Source organism: Toxorhynchites rutilus, chromosome 2 (assembly GCF_029784135.1).
Source record: "Toxorhynchites rutilus septentrionalis strain SRP chromosome 2, ASM2978413v1, whole genome shotgun sequence".
NCBI lineage: Eukaryota > Metazoa > Arthropoda > Insecta > Diptera > Culicidae > Toxorhynchites > Toxorhynchites rutilus.
In genome coordinates, this window is record NC_073745.1 from 298,715,084 (window position 1) to 298,732,684 (window position 17,601).

The 17,601-nt window shown below is 39.8% G+C and overlaps 1 protein-coding gene across 6 annotated transcripts in view; it reads right to left on the reverse strand.

Moving 5' to 3' along the window:
* The window catches only part of LOC129765348 (protein prickle-like), a 174,977-nt gene that overhangs the window by 129,527 nt on the left and 27,849 nt on the right, over positions 1–17,601 (reverse strand). Inside the window, exon 1 of one of the 6 annotated variants that reach the window (XM_055765553.1) lies at positions 3,078–3,522. The exons of 4 other annotated variants lie outside the window; for them this stretch is intronic. The gene's annotated coding sequence lies outside the window, so the exon portion shown is untranslated. Of the gene's footprint in view, positions 1–2,977; positions 3,523–17,601 lie in introns of those variants that run through there. One more of the 6 variants, XM_055765547.1, reaches the window with a different exon arrangement.

The following is a 17,601-nucleotide window of genomic DNA, read 5'->3' on the forward strand; positions in this document are numbered from 1 at the left end:
TTTACGTAAGAGAAGAGAAAGAGCCAATCCCAAGCTCGCGTGCTAAAGCCCGGTCTCATCGCTTGCACATGGAAGGGTTGTGAGGAAGAGAAAATCGATACTCGTCGCTCGGAATTTCAGCGCGCACAGGAAGTCTGCTCGCTCGGCTGCCTTCTACCTCGCTCATTTGTTGCAAACAGCTCCCAATGACTTTGTGAGATGCGAGACTGGATAACGCAAAGCACATTGTCTCTTTTGCGTGCTGTGCGAGATCTCGGAAAGTCTAATAATGAGTCTTGGCTGGCACATCGATCAGCTAACACTGATCCACTACACGTTGCGAAACAAACTAATTCCTCATGAATTTACAATTTTCACATTTTTTTTAATTATTTGGAACATCAACATTGAGATGAAGAAAGAACAACGGCGAACGTACACATCGGCGCAAAGAAAAATAATTATAGCAGGTTGTGTTCAAGACACGACCGCATTGTTGACGTAGAACTACGCTGTGGTTTAATTCAAGTCTCTTGTTTATAATTGCAGATATTATTTTATATTGCTACGAAAATTTTGAAATAACCATTCTACCAGTTTGGTCGCCCTGAAATGTTTTTTTTTATTGTAGAATCATTTGACGATAATTGTTTGATGATTCATTCTTGTGCTCGCAGAACAATACATGATCGAGGTAAGCGCCGCTGTCATCCTTAGTGGAGAAAGTTTTGCTACTGGCAAGCGAAACCAAATCACACACAAAATTCTAGAACGACATTTACTTTCTTGGTGACTAAATAAACGAAATAAACTCTATCTGTTAATCTCCATAACCTCGAAAAGAGTAACACTGCTTCATAATGATCTAGATTAGATTACAACCCTAGTTGAAAGCAGTTTTGCGACCGGCACGCGAGCCCAAATAAATTAATAACTTAATAAAACTTATTAAACAACTTGGTATTCCCAAAAAAAAATTTGGTGCACAACCTTGACACCTGCTTCACCATTGCGTCAGTTCAATACATTGATGACAGAAAACAAACAATGTTAACTGCTTGGAAAAAAGGCTGAATATTTTCCTCAGTAGAGATTCATTACTAATACCCTAGCGTAAATACTTCTCTCTCGCTTTCTCCCCTCCTTGTTTATATGTATCATTAAGACTGCATAAATTGCAACGGCAACCAATCGTCAATCATAGCATGAAAAAATAGGCGATTGTTGCATCGCGACAGGGCCAATGCACACGGGAGCAGATACAAATGGGGTTTTAGCGAAGATGTACTATTCTTGCGTACGGATTATGAAGCACGCAAGTATGCACACAAATATCCATATATCGATGGGTTAAAGCAACTAAAAATACACACACTTATCTCCGCTTTGCGCTCTTCTCAACAGAAGCCCTTTCTATTAATATTTCCGGTCTCGATTAGCTTAGCCTTCATCCTTGGTGGAGATAGTTTTGCTACTGTCATGCGAAACCAAATGACACACAAAATTCCAGAACAATTATTTTCTTGGTGAGCCGGTGATAGCCTAGTTTAATGATTTCCCACTCAATAATGTAGTTCTGAACCTTAATGGCTGACGCCATTCCATTTTTGATGAAATTTGATGATTTGATGTAATGATTGCAATGTCAGAGACACCAGCGAGTGAGAAATTTGGTCGCGTCCACAGCTCAATCCGGTGCAGAGACGTGTGATGACACAAAACAAGGAAGAACAAGCGATATTAATTGCTTTGAACACAGAAAGATACTGAAACTTTGCCTTCCTTCCTTGCTTGAGGCTCGATAAGTTGCTCGTTATTGACAGCTCTGTTCGCGAAAGCACACAAATGGACAGAACAAATGTATGGGGAAATGAGAATGCTTCCAATTTTTATCAAAAATAAACCATATACAGACTATGGATTGTAATGTATAGCATATCAAACAAATCTTAGGGAATTTCTGATTCGTTTGGTATGTAAATCGCCAAAGTCTGTTCGCGGCAAAAATAGTTATTAACGTTAACTTTATTTCATAAAAACGTGACCTGTTTTCTGATTTGGCACCCTTCCTGAAAGACGTAGTTCTACGTCAAAAACATAACTTCATTCGCTTGCGCAAAACCGAGTAAGTAACTCTCATTATTTGTATTACATCACGCCATTAGTATAAACAAAAATTGAAGGCAGCCCATTTCCTGCGATTTTTTATTGCGTAATACACAATCCTATGGCATGCGGTGTATTTTTACAACACACACTTTTCCTAGCACTCCGTAAAAGGGGGAGCGCAGCACCGCTTATCACCACACCGCACCGCATCGCACCCGGTGTTATTGCAAGAATGTTTTTCGTCCATTTCCTTTCACGCTTTTCGCAAGAAGCTTGGTGTCAGTATTTGTGCCGAAGATTTAGACAATAATACTCTATTCTCGGTTCATCTGAGAGTCTGAGGTATGATTCGGAAACGATGGAAGCGCTTTCCGTTCGTCGCTAACTTTGCTAACTTTTACCGGATTAAGGTCGAACCTCACTCAACAAGGCGTCAGCATCAATGAGAGGAACACATTCGTGTCACGTAAAACGCTGTTGAACCCTTTCAAATAATGTTTCGTCGATTCTTGATAGGTGTTGACATTTGATGAAGTTAAGTAGCTTCACTGATTACTGTTCCATTCCGTTGAATGTAAACGGTCCCAAAGTTTCCTACTCTGGGTTTTTCAAACCGAAACACCCGATCCCGACCTCACACAAAAAACAACAAACGACCCAACCCACACTTCAAAACTACAAGTGGAATGGAACATATGAATACACAAACACCCCTTCGATAGAGCCTCATTCACTTCTGGAACCGAGAGGCACGTTCGTAACGGAATCTGGTCAAAGTTTACAAGTGGAGCTGACTAAACATTTAAATAACAGTTGAGTCATCGCACTTGATGGGGTGCGTATTGCTGGGGTCTCCGTGTTCCGTTCACACTTTTTTTCCGATACTTACAATTTACGGCGGCAGCTTTGGTATCCTCCCCTGCCCCGCGACACCCACAAACGCTCCTCCGTGGGTTATTGTGCGACACAAAGGTCGTTCAGATACGCACCCTAAATTAAATCGAATTACACAAATCGACGGGATTTAGGTGGAAGTGGTGATTTGGTGATGCCAACAAACACAAACGCTTTCGTCCGTCCTGACGATTTCCACATTCAAGTCATTTTCACTTTCCTCACTTCCGATTGCTACGGCACGGCACTGAAGCATCACACATCAACCCGACGGACATTGGAATATCTTTCCCCGAAAAATAGAAACAGCTCCAAACGGGTGAATCGAATAAACCGAAGCGGTAAATGAAAAAATCTGAATTTGACGCAACATGTGCGGAACGAACGCGTGAATCGAGCCTCCCGAGCGGGTTACCGGGGCTACTGAACTGGCACAAAGTTCGCAGGAGCCTCGCTCCGTACGATCCGAACGATAATACTCCGATGGTGCACTGATTCCGTTGATGCTCCTCCGACGAGAGTTTGCGATTATGTTTTCCTGGAAGGTAAGGTATGTTTCCCTTTTCCATCCACCCTCGGCACAAACATGCGCAGTATGCAACGCTTCCACGAGCGCACAGGTTGTGACCACGCGCTTTTGCGCTTCCAACGGGAGAACTCACTCAGTTCGGAGCCCCTCCCTGGCCGAATGTTCCTTGCACGCTGTATAAACGCGCGGGATGGTGGGATGTTGTGCACTGTGGGAAAACTTCTGGACGGAGCGCGATCGTCGTCTCGGTTCGCATCCCTCCGCGTGACTTTCCGGCGAATAAATTATGTTTTCCACCGAGGAGGTTATTATTTCGTTTATGCTGTTTCAATTTTGTTTTTGTTGTTCTGTGTGTGAACGCGCGTGAATGTATACCACACGGGTATGCATTTAACATTCCTGCGAGAAGAAAAGGGGGCCGCCTTCCGTTTGCTGGTATTCTCCACGCGGTGAGGAATCGTTACCGTCACTCATCGGTTCCTCCGTTGCAATTCTTCCATCACTTGTGTCCGATATTAGTAGTGGGAAACAATTTGGGTGAGTCGTGCTGAACGGATCAGTTCCAGATTGAGGCATAGAGTGGTCTGTAGTCCGCCAAATGGTCACGTTTTACGAGAGGGAGCATTTGTACGGTGTAGGGATGTGCGAAAGATTAAGGTTTTGTGCCATTGTGTAGATCTGTTAGATGAATTGAACCATCTCTAGAATTGATGTATGTAGGGGAGAGGGGAGCACATTCGGACACGTAGGATTACGTCTTTCGGGAACATATTGGGGTACAAATTGAAAATCGAAAATCGAGCGCACCGTGAAAATTGTCCAATTTCAAATGCTTATTGCTCAGATGGATTTAATGATGGATTGATGAGATTTTTGCGTCAATAAATTTCGGCACTCCATAACAATTTTTTACATTGAATAAAATAATATACGTCATGAAACTAACTATCAAACAAATGAAAAATCTCAACCCTTATCCTAACTGAAATACCCATTTCTGATTGGTCGAAACTGAAGACACATGCGGCGGGTCCCTAACAGAGACATCAGAACCAAGCTGCTTGGGGGAAATCGGCATTACAAACACATGAAAGTAGGGGGAGCTTTTGTTCCATCGTTCCATGTGTTCTCTAACAGAGACATCAAAACCAAGCTGCCTGGGGGAAATTGGCATTGCAGATACATGAAAGTAGGTGGATTCCCTAACAGAGATTTCAAATCCAAGGTGTCTAGGGGAAATCAGCATGTAAGTACCCTTGTGGTCGATAGTTTAACTAACGACGCGCACAAATGGATAGTGCTCATTGTAACTAGCGTGGGCATTGCTGATTACATACGTGCTGGCGAATAAGTTGGGAGCGATGAACGAGTGTTTTTTCGTTCCAATAAGAATCTTTCGATGGGTTGATTGAAGTATGATGTTTCAATGATCATGTATTGTAAAACTTTTAGCACAACTGTAAGTGTAAAATTGTACATGGTAGCTATTGTGTTAAAATGACATGAAATATGAATGTTTTTTTTTCTCCCAAGGAAAGTTCATTTTACCTATGCTCTACATATCATATTGGGTGCTGTTAGCCCAATTGAAATTCGCATTGAAGCATCGTTTTCCGTAGGGTTTAAAGCGAAAAGGAAATGGGTCGAATGAACACTCTGAATATAAAAAATTATAAATAAAATTACCTTTTCCATTTCAAATATATTTTCTGTATACTAAAGTAACATTTATTTCTGGTGAGAAAACTTGTGTTCGATAATGATAATTATCTTATTTTACATTGATGACACATAACACACATAACACAGGAGCCACCTCGTCCAGGACCACAGAGGGCGGCTTTGGTACGTGATACGCACCATCTAATGACTAAACACCATCCTTCTATCATTATCACTCGGTTATGGACACTGGTGGAGTGAACAAACAAAACCTAATAACCAGATCATTATCGAAGAGTTTAACAATGTAATTCTTCAAACATATCCAAAGTCAGCATGCAGCAGATAGCCTAACGGAATCCTACGTTAACTATGCGGTTGTGTCTTGGACACAACCCTCCTGTGACTTTTTTTTCTTGATTTTTAATATTTTTTATAAACTTTAAAAAAAATCCTGAATTCATCCTGGTTGTCATTTGGACATCAATGTAACATATGAGCAAGTTAGAAGTGTGCGTTGATGTGATTACGAATGGTTTATTGGAAATTTTGAATATTGTCTTTTTGTCCGAAAGTGCCCCATGTGTGGGGCAGTTTCGTACAGTCCTGGGGCACTTTCGGACCACGAAAAAAAAAATTATGTTTGTCGACAATTACTTCCATTTTCCTCTTATTTCCAGCACATTCTACATTTTTCTGTTTATCAGTATTTGTCTGAAAGGAAACTGGTTGCTATGAGAGTCATTGAAAATTCGTGATTTTGCTTTATTCCGTTTTGGAGTGGTGGTTTTCAGCGGTGAAGTTTATGGAAAACGTTCAACATTTTCTGGGGACAAAGTTGCCAAAGTAAAATATATCTGTGCTGTAGACGCAATGTTTTGCAGCATTGTTGTATTACCCGATGAGTCAGTTGCTACCTCCGCTCCAGTAGGTAAAATCATTTGAGCATTCAAAATCCTTGTCCGAAAAAACCTTTATTGAGAATGGATAGCAACCTGTCACTTTGAATCCAGCTAGGGTATTACTCAAATTGAAAGAAGCATTATAGGCCGATGCAACTATACCTGAAAGGTCGTGTATAGAAATAGTTTTTCCCATGACGGGTGAGTAACCAATCGTTCTGGGAAACTGAGAGCTTTTGCTTGAAAGGGCTCATAACTGAAACAACCAGCAGTTGTAAGCGATTTGTGACATAAGGTGGTAAAGATACATGAATTGTGCAATTTTCTCGGCTCTATTTAATTGTTTCCAAAGGGCAATGACTTTTTGATTTTTTGAAATTGATTTGTTTACGTTGCTTTTTGCTACCCTTTTCAAATGTTCCAGAACATTGAGAAACAGTTTTCCCATTATGCGACCGTTAGTTGGGAAATTAGCAAAGACAATGGACCCAGTGTGATCACCTGTGAGCTAGAATCATGAAAACGTTCTATTCGAAACTAGTCCAATTAATCTTTCTAACTCATCTTCGAGTCTGAGAATCAGACTAAATTGATGTTTGTTAGTAAACAACAATCAGACACAAATTTTATGAGGTATTAAACAGTGTCCGAATGTGCCCCGTGAACGATATAACAAATCATAATTTTATCTAATAAGGGGCTGTCCACATACCATGTGGACAATTATAGGGGGGGTAGGAGGTACGAAAATGTCCAATGTTTGTCCAGTCCACGGTGAGGAGGGTAGGAGTTCAGATAATGTCCACGTGGACACGTTAAACAAAAGTTTTTTAAAAGCACATGCAGATCTGTTTTCAAAAATAAATGAAATCTGTTCTGCAGTTTTATGAATGTTTAAAGTGTTCGCCCATTTAGAGTACTCCATATTTATCCATGAAATGGTTATTTCGAATATTTTTCCATATTAACGAACTTCTCCGCTCAACTATGTATTCTAAATGAAACTCACATAAACGGTGAGCGATCAAGTTTCCATTGGAAGTAGAGGATCATTGTTTTCAACTTCTAAGCTACGTCATTTAGGCATAAACTGAACTCAAGTGCTATCCAAATCTCTATACCTGCACTTGTGTAATAGAAGAACCAGATTCAGTCCACCTTTTCTGAGTACCCTCGTTCCCGAATATTACGCATGATTTGCGACGTTATCTTTAATACAGCTGAGTTAAGCATGCTCAGCACCGGAGAGCGGTTCACTTTGTTTTACCGAACGAAAGATTGGGATGTTACAAGTGAGTTTTCCGTTAACAAGTACATGTTATTACAACATTCATGTTTTTTTTTTCAAGAGACACATGGTACATATTTTGCACCACAGTGTAGCGCTGCACTGATTTTAGTATTGTTGAGCCCCTCGTTTCTATGAGTATGAACGTCAGTTTCAACACAACTCCCGTGTGTAGAATCTGAGTGTCTTTTCATATGTGTATGTTTCGGATGAACTGCAAAGCGAATGCTTTTCCCCTTTCCGATTTCACTGCTAGCTATAATTGAGTGCCAGATGTAATTCGACGGCTCAATTTAGCCAAGACACGTCTCAGAAAATGTCTTAGACACTCGTGTGAGTTTTTTCTAAGAAATTCACGTTTCCTTAAGCGGGAGAGTTTTTGGCGGGTTTTCTTGGTATTTGAATTCGGAATCCGGCGAGCGACTCGATTTAAGCTGCGCTCGGGAGATTAAAGATAATCGCCCGAAAATGTTTGAAAAGTGGACAGATGTAGGCAAGGGGGTTGAGGGTAAGACTACGTATTATTAGTATCGTTAATAATTGCGTAGTTCCGGTCCTTTTGATCATTGCGCTGATCTGAGGACTTCGAAGAAATATTCTTCCATTTCAACTTGGCCCGTGGAAGAGGCAGCAGTGTGTAGTTCCGTTTGTGAAATCGCGAGTAGTTCAAAAGGTAGTTGGTACTTTTCACGCCATAGTTAGTGTAGTTCATTTGTGTTTTTTTTTCCTTTGTTTGTTCTTTTTCTTTTGTTTTTTAGTGAGCGCAGTTAGCTCAATTTTAAATTTAAAATTTACTCCTCCAGTGCGTAAAAGTTCAAATTCAATTGGAGGTAAGCATTGGCTTTTTTTTGCAAAATGTGGCTTTATGGTAAATGGCTTGTGTGTGCGCTTTTTTATGTGTTGTTTCTAGGTGGCACCACTTCTGACCCCACGGCTACGTTGGAATTGGCCCTCTCCGTCAACACGAGGGCCCCAGCAAAATTCTCGCGCTCCCGGCGGCTCGTCATCAGCGGAAGTTCATCGCTCTTCGCCGCTGTACCACGTAAATCCATGGTAGTGAGTACCCATTTTTATTTTCCTTTTAACATGCGCATGTAGGGAAATAATACTCAACACGCTAATAATGAGAGGTGCGCTATAGAGCGCAAGAACAGAAGCAACACCACACAAAAGTACACACACAATAGCCATTGAAAGGTGAATGAAGAAGCCATAGCAGTATGACTAGAAAGTCAACCGCCATTATCAAATCTTTTAGAATGTGCCTTTAGTGTAGTGAGCTAATTGCTATTTCTGCAAATCCAATGATTTGATGTTCGAGTCTGGAGTTAGATAAAAATTTTCTGTTATGTTATAAATGAGTTGAATTAGTTTTTTGTCGTCACGCTGTTTTCCTGTAATAAATGTTGAGTTGAATATTTTATAGTCTGAGTTATTTACTGGCTAGCGGTGTGGCCTAAGTACCGGCAACTGATTTTTTTGTTGTTGTAAAGGTCTTGAGTCTGCAAAGAGACTCCTTTTTGTTGCAGTTAGTTGAACTCCTACGCTCCGAAGCGAGCTTCGTTGTGGACAATATTTTCGCTAATTGGTCCAGTGAGGAAAATTTGCTGAAATTTGTGGTCTGGGGATCGGCCCACGCACTCTCGGGCTTTAATCTTGTCCTCTGGACAAGCGGTGTTCGGGTTCACTTTACAGCGCAGCTCAAATTGAGAAACAAACCGGGTTTTGGGGGAAGAAAGAAAAACCCGCCCTGGGAGTTCGATTCTCATTGGCCGGGCAACCAAAAACACGGCGGTTTGCCTCCCTTACGGGAGTGGCGCTTAAGCCAACTGCTTGACTGCGCAGAGCCCCGGTTAGGAAGGACTCACACGCCTAGAAGGCGTGTCGGGTTACAACAGCCTACAGGAAACTGCTATCAATTAGATCAATGGCATAGTGGAAATCACAAGCGATAAGTCTTCCTATATTTGAAATTGAACTTGACAATTCCACGTTTTATAGAATTGACCGCATCGAAAATATTTTTTTTAATTGGAGCATTTTAGTTTATTGTTTTAAAGGGTGTGTCACATCAAATTGCATCACGAAAAAAACACTGTAGAAATTTAATTTTTAGGAATTATATCTTCAGCTTTCGCTTATATTCAGATAAGAGTGTATAGATCACGTTGGCCATGCTTCACTGTTAATTTTTCGTAAATTTGGAAAAATGTCGTCGAACGAAAAAGAGCGTCGTGAATTAATCCTGTGCACTCATTTCGAGAATCCGGAGTTGTCACATCGGGACATCGGTAAGATGCTGGGAATCGTCCAATCCACGGTCAGCAGACTACTAAAACGATACTTCGAGAACCTAACCATCGACCGGAAGGTGAAGAACGGCAAAAATGGATGCTCCGTCAGTGAAAAAGATCACAAGCGCGTAGTTAAGCAGTTTAGACGTGATCCGAGAAGTTCGGTTCGGGATGTCGCCAATAAGCTGAATTTGTCAAGTTCATTCGTCCAGCGGACCAAGCAGCGGGAGGGCCTGTGTACATACAAGGTTCAGAAGGCTCCTAACCGCGACGAAAGGCAAAACATGGTGGGGAAGACGCGACCCCGGAAGCTGTACACCGAAATGCTGACGAAGCCGCATTGCCTGGTAATGGACGACCAAACCTACGTCAAAGCGGACTTTTGTCAGCTGCCGGGCCTGTTGTTCTTCTCCGCAGAGGACAAATTCAGCGTTCCGGAGGAGATTCGCAAGCAGAAACTATCCAAGTTTGCCAAAAAGTACATGGTGTGGCAAGCGATCTGCTCTTGCGGAAAGCGGAGCGCCCCCTTCGTGATGACCGGCACGGTAAACGGTCAGGTTTACCTTAAGGAGTGCCTACAGAAGCGCTTACTACCACTATTGAAGCAGCACGAGGGACCGACCATCTTCTGGCCGGATCTCGCTTCGTGCCACTATTCAAAGGACGTGTTGGAGTGGTACGAAGCCAACGGGGTCCCCTTCGTGCCAAAAGAAATGAACCCGCCCAACGCGCCGGAGCTTCGCCCAATAGAGAAATATTGGGCGATTATGAAGCAGGCCCTCCGGAAGAACCCAAAAGTTGTCAAATCGGAGGCGGACCTCAAGAGAAAATGATTTCTGTTCAAAAAAAACTACAACCTGACGTTGTACAGAACCTTATGGACGGGGTAAAGAGGAAGGTGCGAGCATACGGGCTTGGGCTCGAAGTATGAATAAATAGAAAATGCCAAAAGTTGTTTAATAGTTTTTATTTTACTGTCTAAAATTTTCGAAAGGATCGGTCTACTGGGCGAATTTCTACATCGTTTTTTTCGTGATGCAATTTGATGTGACACACCCTTTATTTGTTCTAATTTTCGCTTCATTATCTGAATTTGTATCTCGCTGTCAAAATTCAGTAAAGAAGTATGCCGAAATCCATTGGTTGTTTCTCAATTGGAATGCATTCGACACATTTCTCTTAATAGTATCTTGATTAGCTTCATTCAAAACAACATTCAATTGTGCTAAATCATTTCAGAAGTCTTCAGAAAAACTATGTTCGATAGACACTTGTTTCTCGAAGATTTTCTGCAGGCGAATGATTCTATTGCCAAATAAGTTTCTTTAGATGTTATTTCATGCGTCATTTGATTATAGTTATTTGATTCAGCTGTGATTTTACGATTACGAAATTTTTTTTTGCTAGACTGTGCAGTTCTACTGCCGTACCGTTTTAACCATTAGAAAAGCAGATATGCATTTGTCGTTGGTTTTCTCGAATGTACTCGAATAGCGATTTTGAAGGAGTAATATTTTGGGCATAATACCAGTTATCATGTTGGAATTATTACATAAATGATTAAATAGATTTCCATACGCATTAGAACAAATGAGATGGAAAAGAACGAATTTTGTTTTAGCAACTTGAACCCACCATTTCATACAGTTGCCATTACCGAGCTTTTCCTGCAGTCAACGATTTCACATATTTTCAAACTCTACGATATATTGGTTGGAAGAGGTGCAACCAATCAAAGAATAGAAAACAACCGCAACTATTCGCATTTTTTTTTTCTTTTGGAAATAGGATTTAGGATTATGATCCGAATAGAACGATTTCAATGTTGCAGGCTCCGGAAGTGAAGCAGTTTGCGTTGCATCGAAAGAAAGTTGCGCTGCCTGAGTCAAGAATTGCCTAGTGTAATTGTACCGCACGAGCACTCCCAGAGAAATATGGATATTCAATGCAGAATGGTCGCTAGGAATTCGTTATTAAAACAAATTTTCAATGCGAAAGAAAACCAAAACAAAGGACATATTTTTTTTCTTCAATTGTTTTTTCTTGTTTTTTTTATCATCATAAAAACACAAAAAAGACTAAATTAAAATCGAATATAGACACAATCTCAGCTCTCTAGAGCACTGCATTATAAAAGGTACTAATTTCGGTAAGTGATAAAAAAAACCACAAAATATAATTCCGAGAGCCTCATCGTCTCGCGTCTTGGGCCGGGAAGTCGGAGCAATCAGCCAAACTGTGACATGGCTAGAATGGCCATTTTTATGCGGAGGTTAGTACAGGCTAGCCGTGTCTGAGCAATAGGCAATCACTCAGAGAGAGCGGCTGAAGATAGACGTTGTACCGAAGTTTGCCAAGTTTGCCGCTCAAAGTCCCCCAGTTGTGACCGATAGAAAATTGCTGTGCAAACCACAAACGGAGGATCTACTCTAATCATTTTGTGGTCAAACAGCGGGACAGCTGATCGCTAAGCTCACGAAAGATCTGAACATGCTGAAATTGATGTTTGTATAAAATGAAAGTTGCGAAACGTTCAATCCGAGGGTAGGCATAGCATTTCGTATTTCTGGTACATTTTGCAATGAAGTGCTCCCCTAATTAACCCCCAACTTTGATCGATCGGCTAGAAAAAAAAACTGGTGAACGTATCAATAGGAAACGTTCACAGGGTTTTAGAGGATACACTCGGCTAAAAATTTGCCTGCAAAAATTAGAACTTGTTGGGAATGGATGAGCACCTTAATGATGATACCTTGACTGAAGAGAGAATAATAATTCATAATTTGGCTACACTGTATTCAATACTCTGTCACATTTATATTCATCCCACAATTATATCATTCAGTAAAGACGCGTTCTTGTTTTACTCTCTAAAAGTATCCGTGGTTCTTCAGTTTGCTCTCTGGTGTTTCCCTTTGAACTATTTTGGGCAAGAAACCCCTTCCCCAGCATGAAGTGATACTATCGACATCTACTTTTGACAACTATAGCCACAGTTCTTTAAAAAATTATCTTTATGCTATTCATACAAAGTACTAACAACTTAAAAAACATTGCGGTTGGTTAACACGTTGAGCCCCGAATTTTTCTTGGTGCGTTTTCCGTTCAGCCCGCATCAAGAGCGTTTGAACAATAACAGTGTCGGTTTCAGCTCCCAAAGATACTTATTGTATAAATAGAGAATAGTCAGGGATTTCACTAGAAAGTATTCACATTTTGTAAAACATCCGAAAACAACCCATGTATATTTTTATTTTCCCATTAGCTGACCCGGCAAACTTCGTCTCGCCCAAAATTCATTTTTCGTTATCACGTTTTCTTACTAAGCGCACGTTCATGGGTCCAATCGCAGAGCTGTTCATTAATTGATCTTCTAATCTAACCTTTAAAATTATTTTTTACTATATAATTTCAGTTCTTCTACCAAAACTCGACATTATAATATCAGATTATTTTCGAACACAATTCTCGTGCAAGATTTTTCATCCACTTGCAAATAATATGTTTCTCCGTTACATGCAATACCTTTTTGATACTGAAAATATGATAGAATGAAGACAGCCCTAAATCGGACAATTCCTTTCTCGAGTTTTGCTTTTATCAACACATTCGTCGAACCATTTTTATCTATATAGATAGAGGACGATATAGGAGTGTGTTTTATCACATTTAAATCCAATTCCACTTTGGAACGAATATCAATTTCGTTACTGCAAACATCAAATGGCCTAACAACGCTTGTCAATATATAATTGTGGAACACATGCGAATTAAATGTTTCGAATTTTCCCATTTTTCTTCAGAGTTTTCAGAAAATTTTCAATTGTCATGTTTGGTTGGAATATGTGTATTATTTTTATGGAATCCCCTCTCTATTCCAGAGAAGGGAGGGGTCATACCGTCATAGAAACATTTTTCGTACCCAAAAACCCTCACATCCCAAATTTGGCTCCATTTGCTTTATGAGTTCTCGAGTTGTGCCGACATTTGTGTTTCATTTGTATGGCAGCCTCCCCTTAGAGAGAGGGGAAGAGTGTCAAACCACCATAGAAACGTTTATCGATCCCTTAAACCTCTATATGCCAAGTTTGATTCCATTTGCTTGATTAGTTCTCGAGTTATGCAGAAATTTGTGTTTTATTTGTAGAGAGGGGAGAGGAGTGTCGAACTATCATAGAAACGTTTATCGATCCCTAGGACCTCTATACGCTAAGTTTGATTCCATTTGTTTGATTGCTTCTCAAGTTGTTCAGCACCCTCTCCTCATCTTTAGAGAGGGGAAAGAAGGAGTGTCAAACCACCATAAAAACATTTATTGCTCCCTAAAACCTCCACATGCCGAATTTGGGTTCGTTTGCTTGATTAATTCTCGAGATATAAAGAAATTTGTGTTTCATTTGTATGTCAGAAACCGCCCCCCCCCCCTCCCCCTCCTTAGAGATTGTAAAAACCTTCCCCGGCCTCAAAAACACCTACATACAAATTTTTACGTCGATCGGTTCATTAGTTTCCGAATCCATAAGAATCAGACAGACAGACATTTATTTTTTCGTTAGGGTGCCCATATCCATTTCAGGGTGGTCCAAAAAATTAAATTTTAAAATCTGAAATGCTATTTGTGTCGTTTTTGAGATATAATTTTTCAAAGTTAACGGGTGGTTCGAAATTTAGTCAAATACGCTCTTATAAAAAAGTCGGATTTGAAATTGGTCATTGATAATGAAATTGGTAATTGGTAATGAAAATTGTAATTTTGGACAGCTGCCACCTGAAAAATGTTAAAAAAAATCCAAGAAGATCATTTCAAAATCGGCTGTTTTTTCGCCAGATCTTGCATGGCGAAAAAACAGCCGATTTTGAAATTTATAGCGGCTTCAAACGTTCCTGTTCATTCACTTCTATGTTCCAAATTTCCAGATTTCCATATGTCATTCACTAGAATGTCAGTTGAGGGTACACAGAAATCGTTTTTCACGCGGTTTTTTTTACGTGGTTTAAAAAATTTACGCAGTTTATTTTCCGCAGATTTTGGAATTTACGTGAATTTAAAAATTTTCGCGGTTTTTCTACGCAGCACGTATCAACCGCGTAAAAAGAGACTCCAGTGTTAGTGTGTTAATTGATGTGACTTTTCACGAAATAAGATTGTATTGTATCACTGATTAGTACCTGACAAATAAGAGGAGAAACAGATATCATGATTGTAGCATGCAAAACAATCAGTTAATCAAATGTTGGAATATAGGTTGCTTTCTAAACTAATACTTCACTGTTTGTTAGATTTTTACACGGATTTTGAAATTTTCGCGGTTTATTTTTAAGCGAGTTTTGTAATTTACCCTGTTTTTATGCGGAATTTGGAATATACGCGGTTTTATTATACGTTGTTTTTTTACGCGGCACGTATCTCCCGCGTAAAAAGCGATTCCAGTGTATTGGGATTAAACTTACGATTGCTCATTTATTATGCGAACGCGCAACAATTTGGAGAGGGTCTCACTTAGCCTCAAGAAAGGCTATTGTTTTCTAGCTGGCTGGAGCGAGACTGTATAAAAGATACTGCAAATGAAAACTTTTATAATCTCGCCCTGTATCTATCTACAACCTGCTAACCTGCTACGGCCATAACAATGAACTTCAAATGCGTTTTTCTCGAAACTAGTTTTTTTCAAACTGGCGTACACGATATCTCAAGTTCTACTGAACCGATTCGGGTCGAATTTGTATGGATACAATCTGCAGGCATCTCTCTATCGAATGAACCTTCAAAAAGTGATATTTTTTCAATTTCACTATTTTTAAAAAACCGGGAAAATTGGCTTGTCCGAGGTTCATGCGATAGCGGCATTTTTACTGATTCAAAATCTGTTCGTTTTTTGTTTCAGATAACCAGAAGGGCTGGAATCGTATACGCCATGGCACAACTTTATTTTTAACCATCTCACTTCATCAGCTCTTAACTATTCTAGTTATGTATATTTTTCCCCATTCAATTTTTGTTTTGTTGTTGAAAGATAGATGAACAAATAATGATACAATGGATAGTAAAAATATTATTTGTTTTGTTTTTACGAAGCTCGAAAAACTCCCGAATTTCGTGTCTCTACACTAGAATACCCCCTTAAGACATCTTTGTTGAACAATGTTTTGTACTATATCTTGAAATAGGGTCGCCATGAAATGGACTAACAGCACTTGTCACTATGTAATTGTAGAACATATGGGAGTTCAATTTTAAGAATTTTCCCTTTTTCCTTCAGAGTTTTCCGAAAATTTTCAAGTGTCATGTTTGGAGGGGTGTCATACAATCATAGAAACATTTCTGTTACCCAAAAACCCTCACATCCCAAATTGTGCTTGATTTGTTCTCGAGTTATGCAGAAGTTTGTGTTTCGTTTGTATGGCAGCCCCCCTCAGAGAAGGGGGAGGAGTGTATTCACCATAGAAACGTTTCGTGACCCGTAAAACCTTCACATGCCAAATTTGGCTCCATTTGCTTGATTATTTCTCGAGTTATGCAGAAATTTGTGTTTCATTTTTATAGCAGCCCACCTAAGAGAGGAGGGAGGAGTATCTAACCACCATAGAATCATTTATTGCACCCTAAAACCTTCACATGCCAAATTTGGTTCCATTCGCTTGATTAATTCTCGAGTAATGCAGAAATTTGAGTTTCATTTGTATGACAGCACATCCTTAGAGAATGGGAGGAGTGTCTAACCATCATAGAAACATTTATTGCACCCTAAAACCTCCACATGCCTAATTTGGTTTCATTTTCTTGATTAGTTCTTGAATTATGCAGAAATGTATGCTTCATTCGTATGGTAGTAAACTCCCTCTCCCCCTCAGAGAGAGGGGAGGAGTGTCTATTCACCATGGAAACGTTTCGTGTCCCCAAAAACATTCGCATGACAAATTTGGCTCCATTTGCTTGAGTAGTTTTCGAATTATGCAGAAATTTGTCTTTCATTTGTATGGTAGTTCCCCCTTAGAGAGGGAGGTGGAGTGTCTCATCACCATAAAATCATTTATTGCATCCTAAAACCTCCACATACCAAATTTGGTTTCATTTGCTTGATTAATTCTCGGGTTGTGCAGAAATTTGTGTTTCATTTTTATAGCAGCCCACCTAAGATAGGAGGGAGGAGTATCTAACCACCATAGAATCATTTATTGCACCCTAAAACCGCCACATGCCAAATTTGGTTCCATTTGCTTGATTAATTCTCGAGTAATGCAGAAAGTTGTGTTTCATTTGTGTGGCAGCCCCCCTCATAGAGAGGGGTGGAGTGTCTAACCACCATAGAAACATTTATTGCGCCCTAAAACCTCCACATGCCTAATTTGGTTTCATATGCTTGATTAATTTTGCAGAAATTTGTGTTTCATTTGTATGGCAGCTAACTTTGAGTAGAGTTAGATATTGACAAATTTTGCTTCGCAAAAAGTTTGTCTTAGAAAGCTCTAAAAGTTTTATGCATACAGTTTTCATGTAAAATTTGAAATATGAAAGTTAGAGCAAAAAACTATTTTTTTTAAGGGTGACCCTAATGCAACTTATAAAAAAATCCAATATTCGCGTCACAGGGCCTATTGTACTTTTCTTGTTGTTGGCGCTTACAATCGAATTGGTTTCTTTATCAATGTAACTCGCGTTCGCAAAAAAATCCACACCGCATGTTCGTTTATTGAAAAGTTTCCACCATTGTTTATTTTCAGACTGGAGAACAAAACGAATATCGAAATTTATCACAAATCAATGAATTGACATAATATGTGATTCCCTGCATAATATGTGATGACTTGCATTGAATTCAATTGAATTCGAGAAATGTTTCATTCCATTCAATTGAAAATGAAATTCAAATGGAGTCAAAAGAAATCGGGAACATGCATGAATGTGCGAGAATATTAGAATCAGCCAGTTACTCTGTTAAACAA